This window comes from Moschus berezovskii, chromosome 7 (genome assembly GCF_049115385.1).
Source record: "Moschus berezovskii isolate FMDL1 chromosome 7, NW_MosBer_1.0, whole genome shotgun sequence".
Taxonomy (NCBI): domain Eukaryota; kingdom Metazoa; phylum Chordata; class Mammalia; order Artiodactyla; family Moschidae; genus Moschus; species Moschus berezovskii.
The window spans coordinates 12,762,330-12,778,359 of NC_142466.1; the positions used below are offsets into that span (position 1 = coordinate 12,762,330).

General features: G+C 48.2%; 1 pseudogene; it reads left to right on the plus strand.

The window, feature by feature from the left end:
* The first annotated feature begins 760 nt into the window (after window positions 1-760).
* Window positions 761-1,620, plus strand: LOC148777254 (uncharacterized; annotated as a pseudogene).
* Window positions 1,621-16,030: the final 14,410 nt, after the last annotated feature.

The following is a 16,030-nucleotide window of genomic DNA, read 5'->3' on the forward strand; positions in this document are numbered from 1 at the left end:
GAAGCTTCTCTGGGCAGAGGAAGGAAAGCTTCCCTAAATCGACAAGGACAGAGGGGAGCCCACGCAGACTGTTGTTTGCCATCCCCGGAGAAGACTGAGCTCCGGGGTCCTCCAGGCTCTAAATCCACCTCCCACACTCCCCAGGTGCTGTAGAGCAGCCCCCAGAGACTCGCAGGTCTGGGCTATGACTGTCTCCCATCGTGGTTACACAGGTGTCATTTTATCATTGAAGCGATTGTGGCTTAAGTCCCAGGATGGCTTAGTTGAGATGAAGCTTCCTCAGGTGCCAATTTAGGGTCAGAGCACAGAGGCTGATCAAACCAGTCAATCCTAAAGGAGATCAGTCCTGAAGCATCAGTTCATTGGAAGGACTGATGCTGAGGCTGAATCTCCAATACTTTGGCCATCTGATGTGAAGAGTCAACTCATTGGAAAAGACCCTGATGCTGGAAAAGATTGAAGGCAGGAGAAAGGGATGACAGAGGATGAGATGGTTGAATGGCATCACTGACTCGATGGACAAGTTTGAGCAAACTCTGGGAGATGGTGAAGGACAGGGAAGCCTGACGTGCTGCAGTCCATGGGGCCACAAAGAGTCGGACACAAGCTGAGATCTTGGTCAGGTCTCGGCTTTCCCTGAAGCCACCACGCAGATTAACCCCGTGTCCTCCCCACCCTCCACCCATCCGCAACAGATCCCTGAATGCACGAGTCTACTTCCCCACACACTAAAATCTGCCAACAGATACAGCGAATGGTGATGAAACAAGAAAAAGTCCAGGGAAGAGAGTGCTGCCAGTTTGACATCTTTCCAGGAGTTACTGTGGCCAGTGGTCTTCCCAGCAGACATCCGTTTTTCCTAACAACAATTTGGCCTAGAGACAGGGTCATGGACCAAGGGTAGGGCTCTAAGCCCCAAGAGGCCTGGGCCCCGGTGGCATTGCCCAGGTCTCAGGCTCCATCTGGCTGGCCCCTCCCAGACCTGCCCCCTCTCTGGCCCTGGGGGCCCTGGGGGAAGCCTGTCCAGGCCGTGGGAGTTTGGCTACCATTATCTGGCCCTTATCTGGGCCCACTTAGTTCAATGACTAGGAGCCGACCTGAGGGTCACGCCTGTCTCCAGAGAGTCCGTGCTATCTCAGTGACCTGCAGAAACCCTGGCATGAGCTCATGTTTTCTGACGACAGAGAGGACCCTGCCGTATCGTGGCCCTGCACCCCCGCCCCCAGCGTCTGGCCAGAGCCTGGTGGAGGCTCCATGGCTGCTCACTGAAATAGCAACGCTGATAACTGGGGCAGACAGAAACGCATTGATGAATTTCCATTGAGAAAAGTGCCCCCTCCCCCTGGCTTCCCCACTGTGCTCACGTGGTCCCACTTTGAGGAACATTCAGGTTCACAGGCTGGGCCTTCCTCAGACACGGCCTCAGACCTGTCCCCACCCCACGACTGATCCATGTTGATGTATGGCAGAAACCAACACTGTATTGTAATTATTCTTCAATTAAAAATAAATAAATTTAAAAAACTGTCCCCACCCCTATGAAGTCTTGCTGTGACCACAAACCCCTAGAAAAAAAATGCATCCAAGAATTTGTCCTAAAACATAGTTGCTCGTCATTGAGGAAAATACTGTAAGGGTAGAAACCTTGTTTTTTCACTCATCTGCATGTTCCAGAATCTGACGCCACCCAGCACGCAGTGGGCTGCTCAGTAGAGAGGGACTGGGTTTGACTGGACTGGGGAGGGCTGGAAGAACACAGCCCACCCTCCACCTCCCCAACTTGCTGGGTACTTGAGCAGGTTAATTTCCTCTCTCTGGTTCACACAGAGTCACTTTACACAGTCTGAAACCTTCGTTAAAAAGAAACATTTGGTGAATTTACATCTAATGTGCTTACTAACATATCCAAGTTTACATCTGTCACCTCTTTTGCGATTCCCTTTTGTCTTGGTTCCTCTATGTGTGTTTTTCTCTCTCTTCTTGGCATCACTTGATCTTGATTAATTTTGTCATGCCTTTTTTTTTTAATCCCTCTACCACCTTGGAAGTTATAAGCCCTGTTTTTATCATGATTACCTTGGAGATCACAGCATTCAGAATTAAATTCTTATCAGAGTCTGAAGTTGAGCAATTTGTTTATCCCACTCCCAGAGAGTATAACAACCTATAACACTTCAATTCCACTTATCCCCCAAGCTGATTTGCTATTGCTGTGTGTGTCAGTTTTTCCAGTTCTTCTGGAAAATAATTATGGATACCAATAATTATGGATGTTGTTTTCCAGTTCTTCTGGAAAATAATTATGGATACCAATAATTATGGATGTTGTTTTATACCATGTATATTCATTCACATTTACTCACATATTCGCTCACTTGCTTGGATCTCTGTTCTTTTTTTAAAAAAAAATTTGTTTATTTGGCTGCATTGGATCTTTAGTTGCAGCCTGAGAACTCAACTGCGACTTACGGGGTCTAGTTCCCTGGACAGGGATTGAACCTGGGTCCCCTGCATTGGGAGTGCAGAGTCAGCACCACTGAACCACCAGGGAAGTCCCTCTGCTTATTCTGTGTCTCAGTCGTGCCCCAACTAACACCTGGCACAGCCAAATGAATAAACACATTGAAAGAAAGAAAGCTGGGACGGGACTTGAACTTGACTAGCACTTTCCATGTAGTCCCAGGAGGGTCGTGCCTGCTGCCTGAGTTAGCAGGGAGGAGCTGGGGAACAGTGGGAAAGAACCCATCTGCCAATGCAGGAGACGTAAGGGACACAGGTTCGATTCCTGGGTGGGGAGATCCCCTGGAGGAGGGCATGGCCACCCACTCCAGTATTCTTGTCGGGAAAATCCCAGGACAGAGGAGCCTGGCGGGCTACAGTCCATGGGGTCGCAAGAGTCGGATATGATTGAGCAACTAACTAACAATAATAACTTATCTGTGTAAATACCCGCTACTGAGACCAGGTCAAGCAACCCCTGAGTCTTTCCTTCCTCAGCCCCAGCCTTCCCCAGCCCCGGCCACTGCTCTCTCAGCCCTGTGTCTGCAGCCACATCCGACACCCGGGTGTCCCCAAGGATAGGCAGACAAGTGGGGAGACCTTTGGGAGATCAAGGGCATGGGTGGGAGAGGAAAACAGGAAGGTGTGGTGATAAGGAGACAGTCTTGAGGGAACTGGGGGAAAACAAACAAAAAAAAAACCTTAAAAACAGCAGGTTTGGAGAAGTCCTGGCCTGAAGAGTAGCTTTTGCTGGTCATCGACAGGGACAGCAGAGCTGGCCCAGAAACTCTGGGGCAGGGCAAGGAAGGCAGACCCTGGCCCTTCACTTACTCAACATGGCATTTATTGGGCACCCCTGGTGGTCCAGTGGTCAAGACTCCGTGCTCCCACTGCAGAGGGTGTAGTTTCAATCCCTGGTCAGGGAACTAAGATCCCACATGCCATGCACCACGGCAAAAAAAAAAGAAAAAATGACATGTATGCCTGTTACACTTTGCACAGACACAAACATGGAGGCCCCCGTGGACTGAAGTGACTTTTTCCGAACATGCCAGGCACACACCTGCCGCAGGGCCTCTGCACTTGCCTTTTCCTCTGTCTGGAATGCCCTCCACCTCTCAGCATTCCTTCCCTTGTCGTCCTCAGGTCTTCAGTAAAATGTCACCTTCTCCATGATGCCTTCCGATCTAAAATTGCAGTGGTGCACCGCCCCCCCACACACACACCCCTAAAGATCCTATCCTTCCTCCTGGGCCTGCCCCTAACATCTGTAGAGCCTGAAAGTGAAAGTGTTAATTACTCAGTCATGGCTGACTCTCTGTGACCCTGTGGACTGCAGTCCACCAGGCACCTCTGTCGAGGGGATTCTCCAGGCAAGAATACTGGGGTGTGCAGCCATTCCCTTCTTCAGGGAGAAGAGATGGAACCCAGAGATGGAACCGGGGTCTCCTGCATTGCAGGCAGATTGTTTACCAACTGAGCCACCAGGGGAGTTAGAACAGAGTAAAATGGTGGTCCCAAAATACAGCCCCTTTTTTCTCCTCCCACACCCATCTCCACCCAGCCCCTCAAGATCGTCACACACACGCGTGAACATGCAGCTGTGTCCCCAGCAAGCGGCCTCTGACCACACTGCAGGCTTTGGGGTGCGCACACCTGTGCTCCATTCTACCTGCTAAGGTCAGACTTGAGGGAAATCCCCACAAGTCCTGGACATGGTCACTGCACCATTTGGGCAGGAACTTTTGAGGTTCTTGGTAACCAGAGTGTGGTCTGAAAGTGGGGTTAAGGATCCTAGGGGTGCATCCCCTTGGCCTGGCAAACTCCTATGCCTGGAGGAGGCAGGGCTGGCCTCTAAAGTGTGCGGCTGAGGGCAAGGGTCCCTCTTGCTCATCCTAGGGATGCAACTGTACCTTCCTTGCTTTGTTTTCCCCTGTGGTATGATATAGTGCATGCTCAGTCGCTCAGTTCAGTTCAGTTCAGTCGCTCAGTCGTGTCTGACTCTTTGCGACCCCATGAACCACAGCACGCCAGGCCTCCTTGCCCATCACCAACTCCTGGCGTCCACCCAAACCCATGGCCATTGAGTCAGTGATGCCATCCAACCATCTCATCCTCTGTCGTTCCCTTCTCCTCCTGCCCTCAATCTTTCCCAGCATCAGGGCCTTTTCAAATTAGTCAGCTCTTCACATCCGGTGGCCAAAGTATTGTAGTTTCAGCTTCAACATCAGTCCCTCCAATGAACATCCAGGACTGATCTCCTTTAGGATGGACTGGCTGGATCTCCTTGCAGTCCAAGGGGCTCTCAAGAGTCTTCGCTGACACCACAGTTCCAAAGCATCAATTTTTCTGCACTCAGCTTTCTTTATAGTCCAACTCTCACATCCATACGTGACCACTGGAAAAACCATAGCCTTGACTAGATGGACCTTTGTTGACAAACTAATGTCTCTGCTTTTTAATATGCTGTCTGGGTTGCTCAGTCACAGTCATGTCCAACTCTTTGAGACTTCATGGACTGTAGCCCGCCAGGCTCCTCTGTCCATAGGATTTCCCAGGCAAGAATACTGGGTTGGGTGGCCACTTCCTCCTCCAGGGGATCTTCCTGGCCCAGGTATCGAACCAACGTCTCCTGGGTTTGCAGGCTGATTCTTTACCACTTAGCCACCAGGGAAGCCCCTGCTAAGTCACTCCAGTCGTGTCCGACTCTGTGTGACCCCATAGACAGAAGCCCACCAGGCTCCCCCGTCCCTGGGACTCTCCAGGCAAGAACACTGGAGTGGGTTGCCATTTCCTTCTCCAATGTGTGAAAGTGAAAAGGGAAAGTGAAGTCGCTCAGTCATGTCTGACCCTTAGCGACCCCATGGACTGCAGCCTACCAGGCTCTGCCGTCCATGGGATTTTCTAGGCAAGAGTACTGGAGTGGCTTGCCATTGCCTTCTCCACAGGGAAGCCCCTAGATACAGTATATATTTTACTTATTTATTTGGCCTATTATTTGGTTCCCTCCAGTAAAATGTGAACCCCAAAGAAGGCAGGGATCTGTTTCGATCAGTTATATTCTCTGTACTTACAATGGTATCTGTCACACAGTAAGTGCTCAATAAATGTCTGTTGAATAAATAATGGACTTGGGGAATATGAGATACCAGGATAGAAGCCAGAATGGGGGTTCCTTGTCTTCATAAAGCTCCTCTGTTCTACAGAGGGCTTGCCAAACTCCTATTTTCAAGTTTACAGACTCTAGAGAGGAAATTTGGAGAAGGCAATGGCAAGCCACTCCAGTACTCTTGCCTAGAAAATCCCATGGATGGAGGAGCCTGGTGGGCTGCAGTCTGTGGGGTCGCTAAGGGTCGGACACGACTGAGCGACTTCACTTTCACTTTTCACTTTCACACATTGGAGAAGGAAATGGCAACCCACTCCAGTGTTCTTGCCTGGAGAATCCCAGGGACGGAGGAGCCTGGTGGGCTTCCGTCTATGGGGTCACACAGAGTCGGACACGACTGAAGTGACTTAGCAGCAGCAGCAGCAGCAGAGAGGAAATTATGAGTTTTGTTTTTTAGAGAACAGCTTAAAAGATGCAAGAGCTTAATTATCTGTATGCTATTGACTCCAATACATGCAGACTCCATGGATGTGTTTTGTGACCGAGACTCTCTCCTTGACCAAACTTTATAGTCAACATCCTCTAAGCCCTCCTCCCAGCTGGGTCTCCACCTTGGCCCGCATGCTGTCTTCAGGCTGCCTGACACAGCTGAGCAAGAATCCCCCCATTTTTGATGATTGAGCACCCTGATACCTTATCACCATGGCTGTCTGCTCAAGTTCCTCATGCCCCCCACTTGCTATCTATTTTGCAAGAATCCTGTTACGTCAGTTTAGCAAGAATCTACCCTAACCCTGACGTCTCCTCTTAGTCATTTTCCGTTCACGACCCCCACCCTGCTCCTTGGGTAGAAATCCCCTTGCCTTTGTTGTGGTAAGAATTGAGCATCATCTCTCTCTCCTGCTGCCACAGTCATGGCCCCCTTTTGCAACAGTCTTTTTTTAATATAATTTTATTTATTTTCGACTGTACTACACAGGTTTTTGTCGAGTTGAAGCCAGCAGGGGCAACTCTCTAGTTGTAATGTGCTGCGCACCAGCTTCTCTTTCTGTGGAGCACGGGCTTAGCTGCTCTACAGTAGGTGGGATCTTCCGAGACCAGGCATGGAACATTGACAGGCGGATTCTTTCCTGCATTGACAGGCGGATTCTTTACCACTGAGCCACCAGGGAAGCCCTGCAATAGTTTTGAATAAATTCTTTCTTGCCACATTTTTTCATTTTTGTTTTTTAAAATTGAAGTATAGTTGATTTACAATGCTGGGTTAGTTTTTCTTACCCCATTTTCAAAAATTAATGTCAAGACAGCAGAAGCAGCGGAGGTAGCTCTAGCTGGCTTGTGTGTCGCCCTCAGACCTCCATGTGGGGAGGCCCCCCGGCCGGCCTGGGGTGATTTGCCACCTGATCCATCCCGAGAGCCCAAGCGGACGCTCCCCGCCTCTGCACACCCAGAACCTCCTCCTTTTCTCCAGGCCCTGGCGACTGTTCCCAGATGGGCCACTGGGTGGCGCCGTCGACATTAACGGAGGGCGCCGAGGACAAGCAACGGCTGGAAAGGCGGCTTGGGGCTGGATGAGAATCCTGGAGTGACGCGTGTTTTCAGTATTTTAATTAATGTAACGGTTTTCATGGTGCATTCAGTTCAGTTCAGTTCAGTGGCTCAGTCGTGTCCGACTCTGCGACCCCATGAATCACAGCACGCCTGTCCATCACCAACTCCCAGAGTACACTCAAACTCATGTCCACAGAGTCGGTGATGCCATCCAGCCATCTCATCCTCTGTTGTCCCCTTATCCTCCTGCCCCCAATCCCTCCCAGCATCAGAGTCTTTTCCAGTGAGTCAACTCGTCCCATGAGGTGGCCAAAGTATTGGAGTTTCAGCTTTAGCATCAGTCCTTCCAATGAACACCCAGGATTGATCTCCTTTAGAATGGACTGGTTGGATCTCCTTGCAGTCCAAGGGACTCTCAAGAGTCTTCTCCAACACCACAGTTCAAAAGCATCAATTCTTCGGCAATCAGCTTTCTTCACAGTCCAACTCTCACATCCATACATGACCTCTGGAAAAACCATAGCCTTGACTAGATGGACCTTGGTTGGCAAAGTAATGTCCCTGCTTTTTAATATATTATCTAGGTTGGTCATAACTTTCCTTCCAAGGAGTAAGCGTCTTTTAATTTCATGGCTGCAATCAGCATCCGCAGTGATTTTGGAGCCCAAAAAAATTAAATCTGACACTGATTCCACTGTTTCTCCATCCATTTCCCATGAAGTGATGGGACCAGATGCCATGATCTTAGTTTTCTGAATGTTGAGCTTCAAGCCAATTTTTTCACTCTCCTCTTTCACTTTCACAGGTAAAAATTTATCAGAATGTATACTTTAAAAACATGCAGTTTGCCGTGTGCCAATTATAGCTTGCTAAAAGAAGTTATTTAACTTTTTAAAAAGAGCAAAGTATCGATATGCATAATAACACTGGTAATTTTCAAAATCGTTATGATGAATGAAAGCAGCCAGACATAAAAGAGAATGCACTGTGTGGCGGTTAAAAATGGAAACTAATCCTCAGTCACAGCACATCAGTGGTTAACTGGGGATAAGTGTGAAAGCAGGGATGAGTTACAAGGGGGTATAAGGAAACTTTGGGGGAATGGAGGTATTCACTGGAAGGACTGACGCTGAAGCTGAAGCTCCAATACTCTGGCCACCTGATGGAAATAACCAACTCATTGGAAAAGACCCTGATGCTGGGAAAGACTGAGGCAGGAGGAGAAGGGGTCAACAGAGGATAAGATGGTTGGGTGGCATCACTGACTCAATGGACATGAATTTGAGCAAAGTCCGGGAGATAGTGAAGCCTGAAGTTCTGCAGTCCATGGGGTCACAGAGACGTGACTGTGAGGAAGCTGTGAAGAAAAGTGAAGCTAGCAGAAGTTGGTTTATAAGGTTCAAGGAAAGAAGTCATCTGCCTAAGGTAAAAATGCAAAGTGAAGCAGCGCGTGCTGATGTGGAAGCTGCAGCAAGTTACCCAGGAGACCCAGGTAAGATCATTCATGAAGGTGGCTGCGTATCAATAATGAGGAAGAATCTTGCTTTTCTGTTACAAGTTAATCACTGAAAGAATGCTGCCTATAAGCTTAAATGATGCATAATGGACCATCTCTGAAACCCTCCCAGATAGTGAGCGTTAAGCTAAAATAACCTTGTTTAGCTCACAGGAAGCGCCCTGATCAGACACACCCATGGATGCTGCAGGAAGGAAGAAATTAACCCATCCCCTCTGAAGGCTGGCTCGAACCAGGGCTTTACCCCTTTCCCTTTGAGTACAGAGGAAGTCTGAACTCTACCTTTTGGAAGATGGCTCCTTAGGGCACAAGTCGCCCACCTTCTGAAACCAACCAGGAGCCTTGCTGCTCGTGGCCAGAGGCCCCCAGATTGGGGAATTGTCCAGCAATTGTCCCGGACGATTGTCCAGGAATTGTCCAACTCCTGGGACCCCTTGTCCTCAGAATCTTCCCTTCAGAATTCCCTGAAGCAGCACTGGCTGCAGTTTGGCAATTAGAGCAAGGAATTGTCATCTGGGAGCCAGCCGACAGGCTCAATAAAGTCACTCTAGTGTACAGCTAGAAACTTTATTTCCTCTCTGTTTGGGGTTTTTTCTCCAGAGTAAGCCAATTTGCTTTGTATTTGAGTGGGAGAGAGGAATGAGTTACTGGCCTTTTACTTGATTTGTGAACCAGTTCGTTTCTTTGGATGGTGGCATTCATGTGTGGTGTTTGCGTCTTTAAAAATTGAGGAATATTTTAACTATCCCTAAAGAATGTCCTCTGGGGTGCATTTTGGCTAAGTGGTCTGATTATAGCTATGAACCCATGACGGACACGAAGATATTTTATTCTAACGATGTGTGGCCACAGTACCTGTTAGGATCTCCGCAAGGGGTTTAGGCAGGGTGATCTTGGGACCCAGTAAACTGTGTACTGTCATCCCTTCTGTGTTACGTACATCTTTTGCATCTCCTGTGTCATTGACCTGGCCAAGGACTCACATTGCAAGGGGGCTGAGTGGATGGTTCCCGGGACAGATAAAATCCCAAGACCAAACTTGAGGGTTTACTTAGGGTTTCCTGTTTGTTCTTTGGGTTTCTCATTTCATTTTTTTTAATTAAAGATTTTTTTCCTGTGGACCATTTTTTAAAGTCTTTATTGAATTTGTTACAACACTGCCTCTGTTTTATATTTTGGTTTTCTGGCTGCAAGGCATGTAGGATCTTACCTCCTTGAACAGGGATAGAACCCACACCCCCTGCATTGGAAAGTAAGTCGTAACCACTGGACCACCAGGGAAGTCCCTCATTTCATTCTGCTTTAGTACTGTTTCTCCATTTACAGACTCATGTCAAATGGAGGAAAGGAAAGGAACAAAACAAGCAAACAAACAAAAAAAACTTGTCTGCTCCTATCCTAAAGTGGAACATTTCCCAGGGAGAAGAGAACACTTCCACTTTAAAGTCACCAGAAGCCCATCACAGAATTCAGCCCAGTTGGTTGATGCCAAGGCAAAAAGGCATTCTTTTAATGGTTAGAGATAATCAGTTGCTTTTGATCATTTTACGGTGATCTTTGAATGGCTCTATAACCATGAAGAATGATGCAATTCTCTATGTGAAAGTGGGGAAAAGTCTGACAGTTGTCACCTAACGGTAAAAGAAACCTGAGGGAAAGTCTGTTACACAGGAAGAGAGAGGAACAAGGGTGAGAATGTGTTGCTCCAACTGCTGGCTGAGCTAGCTGTCCTAGCTGCTTCAGCCATCATGCCGAAACACCCACTCCTCCACCCCTCCAGTTACCATCTGGCCTCAGTTCCCAGACACTGGGGCCCAGGAAGCTTTGGACCAGCTCACCCTCCTTACATGAATCAGTTAGAAAGTCCTGTGTTAGTTCCCAGGACAGAAGGACCTGGTCTCGCATCACCGTCTAAGACAGGGCAACCGATCTGGGCCAGGAGCCTCTACTGTGCGTGCGTGCGTGCTAAGTCTCTTTAGTCGTGTACAGCTCTGTGCCACCCCAGGGACTGTAGTCCGCCAGGCTCCTCTGCCCATGGGATTCTCCAGGCAAGAACACTGGAGTGGGTTGCCATGCCCTCTTCTAGGCATCTTCCCGACCCATGAATTGAACCTTTTGTCTCTTATGTCTCCTGGAAGGCAGGTTCTTTACCACTGTGCCGCCCGGGAAGCCCATACAGAAGTAGAATTTCTTTTTTATCTACTTTTTAATTTTACACTGGAGTATAGTTGATTAACAATGGGATAGTTTCAGATGCACAGCTGAGCGACACAGCCATACATATATATGTATCCATTCTCCCACAGATTCCCTCCCATCCAGGCTGCCACATAACATTGAGTAGAGTTCCCCACGCTATACGGTAGGACCTTGCTGTTTACCCATTTTAAATATAGCAGTGCAGACACCTTGACCCCAAACTCCCTAACTGTCCCTTCCTCCATCCATCCCCCTCTCTGCCAGCTATCAGAATTTCCTTCTTGAAGTCTGTGAGTCTGTTTCTGTTTTGTAAAGAAGTTCGTTTGTATCATTTCTTTTCAGATTCACATATAAGGGATGCCATACAATATCAGCCTTAATCTGTCTGACTTACTCAGGATGGCAATCTAGTTTATTTGAAGGGTCAAGCATGTACAAAGCACCAGTGCAGGGTGAGACCCGGGAAGAGACTTTTAAAAATGCCAGCATCTTCTCTAACCACATTTTCCTCACCTTGTTGTCCCTCCTAGCAGTGGATCATCCTCTCCATCAAATGCACTTGATGTGTCTTCCCCCAGGGTTGCTGCGGAAGTCACATGGGAGTGTATTTGGAGAGGCTTTGTCAACTAGCGCATCACGTGGGCACTGTCCTTAGCGGGCCAGGGCCTGTCTCAGGACAACGTGCACCATGGCTTCCTGCAGGGAGGGTCAAATCGGGGCGCCCTAGGGCTCATCTCACTCATGTGGACAAATGGCCAGCAGCTGAAAGCTTTGTCCCCACTGCTGACATCACCCCCACCTTACCTATTGCCAAAGCTAGGGATTTTAAAAAACTCAAACTTCAAAGTAGAGAAAAAGCATGTGATTCCACAGTCAGGAGATGCTGAGGTCATTTTGTGAGCCAAAGATACAGAGAGGAAGCAAAAATGACAAAAAAAAAAAAAATATTTCCTAACCACTTCTGAACAAAACAGTGGAGTTTTGCTAGGCTGTGAGTTCTGTTCCCTGCCCAGAATCATCCAGGGACTCTGCCTCTACCTCCATCCTGCCCTGGGTCCTGCTGAAATGGCCTGGGTGGCTCGGGGATGGTAAACAAGCAACCCTCTTAAATCACATCCCAGCAGCAGACAGGGAAATGCACAAGCCGGAAAGGGAAAGAGGAAAGAAAATAACCATGATTTGGTCAAATCACGCCACAACTGTTATTTTTAAAAATTTAACTCTCTGAAAATTTTGTCTCAAAATCTGAATTTCCTGCCCCCCCCCCATTCCTATATTCCAAAATACCTGGACAAAGCCCTGAATGAATACATTTTAAAAGCAAGGCTATCATCAACGAACAGCTTCCCTGGTGGCTCAGTCGGTAAAGAATCTGCCTGCACTGTGGGAGACCTGGGTTCGATCCCTGGGTTGGGAAGATCCCCTGGAGGAAGGCATGGCAACACACTCCAGGATTCTTGCCTGGACAATCCTCATGGACAGAGGAGCCTGGTGGACAGTCCATGGGGTCGCAAAGAGTCAGACACGACTGAGCAGCTAAGCCCAACATCTATCAAAGAAACTGAATAAAGGGCAGCTACGGAGGTGAGCTTCGACGAATGTTGGCTTTTTGACAGTGCATCAAAACAGCCCGTCACAGAGCTGGTGTGTGCAACCGTTCTCATAAACCTCATAATAAGTAGGGCCAAATAATCACCATTTATACATTTGTAATTCACAATACTATTTTTTTAAAGGCCAAATAGTGATATCTGTTCAGTTCTTTAAAGATCTCCTTCAATGTGGGCCGTTTTCATAGTCTTTATTGAATTTGTTACAACATTGCTTCTGTTTGACGTTTTGGGTTTTTGGCCCCGAGGCCTGTGGGATCTTGGCTCCCTGACCAGGGATGGAACGTGTATCCACTGCCTTGGAAGGTGAAATCTTAACCACTGAACCACCAGCGAAGTCCCAATATAAGTGCAATTTTGAGTGCTTGTTCCCTCTGGGAGGTAGGAGATAGACAGGGAAGAAAGTATACGGGGGATGCTCGTTCATGCTGACAGTGTTCTCACTGCGGTGGGTGATGGTGTCACAAAGTCATTCCACAAGTACGTTCCACAGTCTCTCTTAAAATCTGAATTCCTTTCACGCAATCTGCTATACTATTTTCCACAGAAGTGAATATAAACACATCAAAGAATTCTGAGAAATTGAAAGGGAGAAACTCCGCTGCGGCCCCTCCGCTGCGGCCCCACCGTCTGTTTGTCTTTCAGCTCTCCCTCTGCAGTGGGCCTTTTTTTACTAAGTCATCGTCACACTCCACACTTCTGCTTCCTGTTCTTGATTTGGAAAACTGTTTCTAGCATTATCTAAAATCCTCAAAGTCATCCTTCTCCATGGCTGCATTGTGACATATTTACACTTCATGGAAATCCAAGAATCTCAGTGACTTCTGTATATTTGTTGTTCAGTCATGTCTGACTCTTCGCATCCCCAGAGACTGCAGCATACCAGGCTCCCCCGTCTCTCACCATCTCCTGGAGTTTGCTCAGATTCTTGTGGGTTGAGACAGTGATGCTCTCTAACCATCTCATCCTCTTCTGTGCCCTTCTCCTTTTGCCTTCAATCTTTCCCAGCATCAGGATCTTTTCCAGTGAGTCAGCTCTTCACATCAGGTGGTTAAAGTGTTGGAGCTTCAGCATCAAGCCTTCCAATGAATATCTGAGGTTCTAGATGGACATGAATTTGGGGAGACAGTATTTGACACTCTGGCTGCCGTCTGCAAAATTCTGAAGTCAAACACTGCTTTTAAAAAAAAATGGTTTTTTTAATTTATTTATTTTTGGCTGTGGTGGGTCTTCATCGCTATTCAGGCTTTTCCCTAGCTGTGATGAGCAGGCTTCTCATCGCTGCGACTTCTCTTGTTGCAGAGCACAGGCAGGCTCCAGGGCACTCAGGCTTTAGTAGTTGCAGTTCGTGGGCTCAATAGTTTGGATTCCTCAGCTCCAGAGCACAGACTCAGGCATCGTGAAGCACAGGTTTAGTTGCTCCTTGGTACATGGGATCTTCCCAGACCAGGGACCTAACCCATGTCTCCTGCATTGGCAAGTGGATTCTTTACCACTGAGCCACCTGGGAAGCGCCTCAAACACTTGCTTTTTAACTGAAGCATCAATGGGCTGCCGTAAGCCAACCAACCCAGGTGTGCTGGCTGTGAGCTCTTAATCATGCTGTAGAAAGTTGGCACCAAAAAGACCTTGGAGATCTGTCCAAACTTCTCAGCTCATTAGTGGGGAGTTTGAGAGCAGGTGAGGATGTGATTCATCCCAGGAGCCTCAAGTTTCCAGGTACAGTCGAGGAGTCTGCCTCAGGCCAGTGCTGACTGGTTCTAGGATTAACTCCAGTCTCCACCTCAAAGAGCATTTTTCAGGACTGAACTAATTATCTACTGCTGAGTAATATTAGCACACAGCATCTTGAGACACCTCTACCATCACACAGCTTCTGTGGGCCAGGAATCTGGGCACAACTTTGCTATCCTATGCTCAGGGTCTCTCACAAGGTTGTACTCAGCCAAGGTAAAGGTCTTATCGGAAGGCTCAGTTCAGGGAGGGTCCACTTCCAAAGTCAGTCATGTGATTGTCAGCAGGATTCAGTTCCTGCGGGGCTGCTAGACTGAGGGCCTTAGTTGCTAGCTAGCTTTTGGCTGGAAGCCATCCTCAGTTTCTTGCCATGTGGGCCTCCCCACACACTGGGTGACTTGGACAACAGAAATTAATTTTAGACAACAGAAATGAATTTTCTTAAATTCTGGAGCCTAGAAGTCTGAGATCAAGGTGTCAGAAACCTTGGTCTTTTTGAGACCTCTCTCCTTGGCTTGCAGATGGTTACTAAATTAGGTTCCTGACCCCATTTCTAATGGGGGGCTGGGTATTCCCCCACACCAACAGATAATCCTCAGACACCAGCAAGGTGTCTTACAATTCAGCTCTGTTCTCACACTGTCTACCCAGAGAGTGCACCAAACCCCACAGGGTAAGGGTTTGGTCCTACAAAACTGTCCCTCCTTGCCACTCCAGATGCTGTCAATTTGCTAGGGCAGCTCTCAGAATTCAGAGAAGCATTTACTTCCTAGATGACTGGTTTCCTACAAAAGGATGTAACTCAAGTAACAGTCAGGTGGAAGAGTCGTATAGGGCAAAGAATGTACCCCCTCCAGGCATACTGCTCTCCTTGAATCTGCACGTGATCACAAACCTGGAAGCTTTCCAAACTCCAGCCCTTTGGGTTTGGGGGATGTTTCATTATATAGGCATGACTGACCAAATCATTGGCTGATAGAAATTGATCCCACCTCCAGCCCAGAGGTCCAGGGTGGGACTGAAAACTTCCAACCCTCCAGTCACTTGGTTGGTCTCCAAGGCAACCAGCCCCCATCCTTAGGTGGGATCCAAAAGTCACCACATTAACATTTATCACTCTCACTTAGAAAATTCCAAGGCTTTGGGGAACTTTTAGCCAGGAACTGTGGACAGAGATCAAATATACATGAGGGGCTTCCCAGGTGGCACAGTGGTGAAGAATCCCCCTGCCAGTGCAGGAGATGCTAGAGACAATCCCCGGGTTAGGAAGATCCCCTGGAGTAGGAAATGGTACCCCATTCCAGTATTCTTGCCTGGAACATTCCATGAACAGAGGAGCCTGGCAGGCGACAGGCCATGGGTGCAAAGAGTGAGGCATGGTATTATGAGATACGCATTTCGGTCATCTGAGTGAGCAGACATATCGTTTTGTAAATCGCATTATCTAGGTCACCTTCTCACCGCGTCTCCATGTGGTCTCTCGCCCTCTGTGCCTTCCACACAGTCTCCACAGTTCTCCTTTTATAAGGACCCCGCCCAGACCGGACGAAGGCCCACCCTGAAGCCCTCCACAATTAAAGCAGCCCCAAGGATCCTTTTAAAACCTATGAAGGATCGTGTCATCCTCCAGATGGCTTCCACCTCACTTAAAAATCCACGTCCTGACACTTGCCAGGTGTCCCAGTGGCTAAGACTCTGTGCTCCCAACACAGGGGGCCCGGGTTCAATCCCTGGTCAGGGAACTGGATCCCATATGCAGCAGCTAAGACCCAGCAGAGGCAAATTAATTTTTAAAAAAAGCTCAGTCACCTT